Source organism: Aplysia californica, unplaced genomic scaffold (genome assembly GCF_000002075.1).
Source record: "Aplysia californica isolate F4 #8 unplaced genomic scaffold, AplCal3.0 scaffold01970, whole genome shotgun sequence".
In the NCBI taxonomy this organism is placed as follows: Eukaryota; Metazoa; Mollusca; class Gastropoda; order Aplysiida; family Aplysiidae; genus Aplysia; species Aplysia californica.
In genome coordinates, this window is record NW_004799240.1 from 17357 (window position 1) to 22499 (window position 5143).

General features: G+C 40.7%; 1 long non-coding RNA gene across 4 annotated transcripts in view; it reads right to left on the reverse strand.

Annotated features, from left to right (window-relative positions):
* The window catches only part of LOC106014047, an 18545-nt gene extending 16605 nt beyond the window's left edge, over positions 1 to 1940 (reverse strand). Inside the window, exons 1-2 of one of the 4 annotated variants that reach the window (XR_001185507.2) lie at positions 1852 to 1940; positions 1255 to 1453 (exon numbers count right to left, since the gene is read on the reverse strand). This is a non-coding gene — a long non-coding RNA (uncharacterized LOC106014047). Of the gene's footprint in view, positions 1 to 1254; positions 1454 to 1840 lie in introns of all 4 variants that reach the window. The other 3 variants (XR_004859464.1, XR_001185509.2, XR_004859463.1) reach the window with 3 other exon arrangements.
* Positions 1941 to 5143: the final 3203 nt, after the last annotated feature.

The window sequence follows — 5143 nt, forward strand, 5'->3', positions numbered from 1 at the left end:
TAAAACTTTTACTAAAACTAAACTAAAAACATAAAAAAACTACGATAACCTTGGAGGATGAGATGTATGAACTTCTTGTACATTATAGAATAACTGTTCTGTCTCTAAGATTGATTATAAAGGTTTTGTAGCTTCTGTTTTAGACAAATACGTAGGTCATATAAACAAAAGGGGGTGGCGAGTTGCGTTATGCTGCTTTTTCAGGGCCAACTTAAGCTGTGTGGAATACAGCGTTGAAGGTTTTTTTTAAACGAAGAAACATGTATGTATTTTATCATCTACTCGATAAAACTTGCCTCACTACTTGGGAATCGTAGTTCTGTGAGGCAGCGCGGTGAAATCAGGCGTTCTTCAAAATAATTAACTTGAAGATTTGACGTGTGTTTGGCAATTTGTATCAAATTTTTGTACTTTGGCTAAATATTTTTCGTGTCCATTTAAAAATACATTTCTGTGAGGATTTTACTGAAAAACGTGAAAAGCGTTTAAATTTCAGTTTCCCAGGGCTCCCCAGCAACGGAATTCATCAAACTTTGGCGGCCATTTTCTCTCTATTTTTACCTCTGAAACCAGGCCACCCCGACCTCCGTCAATTGCAAATTTCTCGACATCTATTAAAGATAGATGGTTAATTTCTAGACTGAAAGCTAGACAAATAAACATGCTTTAAGGTGATACCAATAACTCCATATGCCCAAAATTGACGAGCGCCTGATTCCAACGTGGCGTGACATATATTATAATACTATTTTGGCGATCAGCGACAAAGAGCTTAGCCATCACACCACGGACACCTGTGCTTATTTACAACTTAACATTGCAATTGTAACAGTAAAAGTTTTACGCCCCCTAATGACATTATTTAGAATATTAGTTGAATCGAACTCTGGTCGTCAGAGTATGACGACGAAGCGCCTAACAATAATATCACAGACGCTGCGCTCATCGAGACTTTGATCAAGGAACAGGAATGAGGAAGGAAGAAAAATAGAAGAAGGTAGAGACAGATAATCTATACAAAATCAAAGCTCAAATGTTTTTCTTTGCGCTCAGATGGCTACTCGCCAATCTATCGTTTGTTGGTTTGAAACCTTCTGCTAGTACGCTGGTGGTTTATATGTACATAGCCTTTATTTCTAAATACTATTTCCAACAAGGGGAGGAGGGAAATGGATTTGATGAAGTTTGGTTGTATGAAATGATAATAATATGATGTGAGATGTTAATGTATACTTAGATGACTGATTCACTCACCGACAAGACATTCACTTATCTCCCGTGATCGGATTGGAAAACAACGCGACTGACACAGTTGAAATGATGTTTACATTGGTCTCGATTGGTTTTTACAGTTTTTCCCGGTGTGCCGTTTACCTGTTCTGCATTGAAAGGTTTTTGCTGATAGAGCATCTCTTGCCTATTTTCATTGCACAACATTGTCACGCAGCTGTCACTGTGAGTTTGTAAAATAAATCAAAACAGAAAAACTGTTGAGTCAGCATAATCGAGAAAACAAACATTCCTACCATAGATATCGGCAAGGACACCAGCTAAAACATACCAGAATTTCAATTGTGTATTTGTTTGATAGAATAATTTTTTTCAGTCATTGAAAAAGAATTTTACTATGCCTATGATGTTATTCTGTTTATACCAGCTATGTTGCTTTTAACAATCAGTATATCAAAAGACAAATCATGGTATTTTATCGTAACAATTAGCGAATAAGTAGAAAACATGGCGCTATCGCTTAACAGATGACAAAAATCAGACACAAAAGTTATTTCACCGAAACAACCTATGCAAGAACAAAAATCACAACAATAATGACATTCTCCACCCTATTGTTACCGCACGCACGCACGCATGAAAACATCGTTTATGCACGTTCAGCAGATGTGTGAGCAGCAGAGTCGAGAGAGGAGAGGGAGAGAGAGGAAGAGAGGGGGACAGAGAGGAAGAGAGGGGGAGAGAGAGGAGGAGAGAGAAAGAGAGAGAGATTCCAGCACACAAATTGGCCAGCTGGCTCTCCAACTTGCTGCACAAAACAGCCTCACTCACTCTCTCTCTCACTCACTCTCTCCGAGTGGACAGTCCCTCACTCAGACTCAGACGCGTGGCACGTGCGCTGCGAGGACCCCACACATTGCCACTCACGGTCTAACCTCTCGTACTCACTCATTGATCAATTGAGGAGAGGGTCGAAGTGAGCGAGTGATTGAGAGAGTGTAGGTGTGCGAAGGTTGGATTGTTTTTGTTTTCAGTATGTCGTATTACATGTTCTATTGTCGATGAATAAGACAGGATTACAATGCTTCGTTCACTGTTATTTTTTCTTTTTTAACTTTTATTCTATTTATTACTATAAGGCACAAAAACCTCGTTTCTAAGAACAGGTTTAATTCTTTGTTTGTATGTTGTTATTGTGAATGCATGAAGCGTACGTGTTTGTTTTGTAAACGTTTATCTTGATACAGAAGGTACAAAAAGGGATGCTGTATGTGGACTGGAAGGCGAGAATCAGAGAGAGGAGCCTGGAAAGAGTGGCATGGATCTTCTGCCCCGGCAACGCAGGGGCAACTGGCAACGAGAGAGCAGACAAGCTGTCTGGAGAAGCAAAAGCGGGAGGGAAATTGACACTGGACCCACCAACCGTCCTTAACCACTGTAGGGGAAAATTTGAGGAAGAATGGGACAGTTAGTGGTTCCCACACCCAAGGTAGATTGGAGGAGAAGGGGATCCAAAGAGGAGAAGGGAAACACAGCCACCTGTGCGGACCAACCCGATGGATCTCCAACCAGATTATGATGGAGACTGTAAGCAGACAGACTCTGGGATGGATCCTGAAGAGGGGGGGGGGAGCTCAGATGAACATGTTCCGACTGTAGTGACCCCAGCACTGAGGACAAGGTGTGTGACAAGGTATCTGGATACGAAATGATCGCCTTGAGGATCATGTTTTGGTCTCCGAATGTATAACAGGGATGCAAGTTGGCACTCAAATAACCTTATAAAGTTGCGAGCATCGTAAAAACTCTACTAAAACTAAACTAAAGTGATACAAGTCCCATGCACAGCTGACAGACCGAGACACTTAGTTGATAAATAGACAAGAAAAAAACCCTACACGTTAATCGATGTGTTTTCTTCTGCCTGCCACGGTGAAGTGCCTACCTGCTTCACCACAGACACAGTGAATGGTGTGCTAAATCGGACGTTACATTTATTAAGTGACGTCATTTTTTAATAGTAGAGGTTTTACCGTGCTCGCAACTGCATAAAGTCATATGCGCGCCAAGGGGTGGATGTCAACAGAGAAGTCTTTACAAGGAATCGGGCATACTCTGCTCACCTCTCTAGCTTCAACAGCACAAAGTCTATTTCGACTTTCAAAGCACCCCGGAAATAACGGGTCACAAGAGTGTGACAAACATACAAGAGGAGTAGAGGAAAATGACGATAGTTAGGATTACGGAAAAAAAAGCAGCAGTTCCCTGTTGTAGTTCAGGCACAGTTACGGGCGTGACATTGATGAATCAGCCCATTTACAATTATAATTCTACTGTGCATAAGAACGAGAAATGCCCCCTTTGGGAATGGCCTAAAGACACTTTAGTCAGTAGCACTGCCTGGGGGCACGTCAGTGTGTTCAAAGTAGTACCGCACCAAACAAGAACGAAAAAAAGTAATTTTTGAGATTAGGAACCGTACTATAGCTCTATATAGCTGGATGATAGATTTTTAAAAATTGTTTAATCAAACATTTATAGCACACACACGCAAAAACAACTCAGAAAAATATGCATGGTACATTAACTCTTCTCGAATAACTCCCTTGTGAATTATTTCGAAGTAAAAGAAGAAAAAGAAAAGAAAGAAAGACGTTTGAAATGTCCCTCAACAATCACAATACAACTTTGAAAGTTAATTGTAAACAAATTACAGCATATATAGACTAAAATTAATTTGAATATATTAAGTTCTTTGATACACAGTGTTACCATCTATAGCAAAAGAAAGCATTTTATAAATCAAACCGAAAAACTGACAATGGAAAACATTTTTTTTAAATTGCCATCCCTGATCACTCTTAAAAGTTACCATCGCAAGGCATATTATTTATGTCTATAAAAAGATGCAATCCCAATTGTTACCGAACATAATTAATTGTTTTGTTTTGTTGGGTGTTTTCTTTTTTTTTTTGGGGGGGGGGCTATTTTCTTTTTCACTGTGCCCATGACTATTATTCGCTCTCATGTCCCACTAGAAACCATAATACGGTTCCAGATAAGACAGAAACTTTTATTGAGTACTCGGCCATAATATTAGCTGGGATATTGTATCCCTCTCAGCCTGGGTAAGCCCTTTCAGGCAGGGTCAGAATTTTGCCTCTTGATTGAAATTATCTAAATTTATTAATTGTGCCCACGTAAAAACACCTTCATTAAAATATGCTACAGTTTCAGAGTTTCAGTCTCGTGTTCAGCAGAACTTCTTCCATGAGCGAGGAAGCTTGCACCTGCGGCGCGAACTGTTTGGATTGTTCACCTTCTCGGAAAGTTTTCACCCGATGTCGTAGTTACCCCCGAGATGAGAACTAACACACATTCATCTAATCCCTCACGCAACACCGCTTCACTAGTTGAAAATAATGTGCGCCCTGCACACGTTTAGGTGCGTTCAAACAATCAACACGATAGCGCTGGTCGCAGACTTAATTGAAAAAACGTTGCATCTGTATGAGAAGCATGCTAGCAATAAGGCAATTTAGATGCTGATAGAACTTTTTTAACCCTAGCCCCCATTCCACCCCACCACCAAACCCTCCTCCTAAATGGTCGAAAAACCAATCAATCTGGCTCGACAGAAGAAAAATTGAGGAATACATTTATTACAATCGAGAGACTAGTTCCTTTCCAAACGCACGTGCATCTTTCAGATGGGCGTGGTCTGTATATTATGCTAATAGGGGAGCTGAGCTTGTGAGACAGAGGGCTAGGACCCGGATGTATGCAACCTGTGCACGTTGTAATCGTCCTCATTATCGTCCGACACGCCCACCACTCATCCCTCTATCGGAAAATGGACATTGCTGAAAGCACCGAATAAGCCTTGACTTTCACGGAGATTGGACGACAGGGG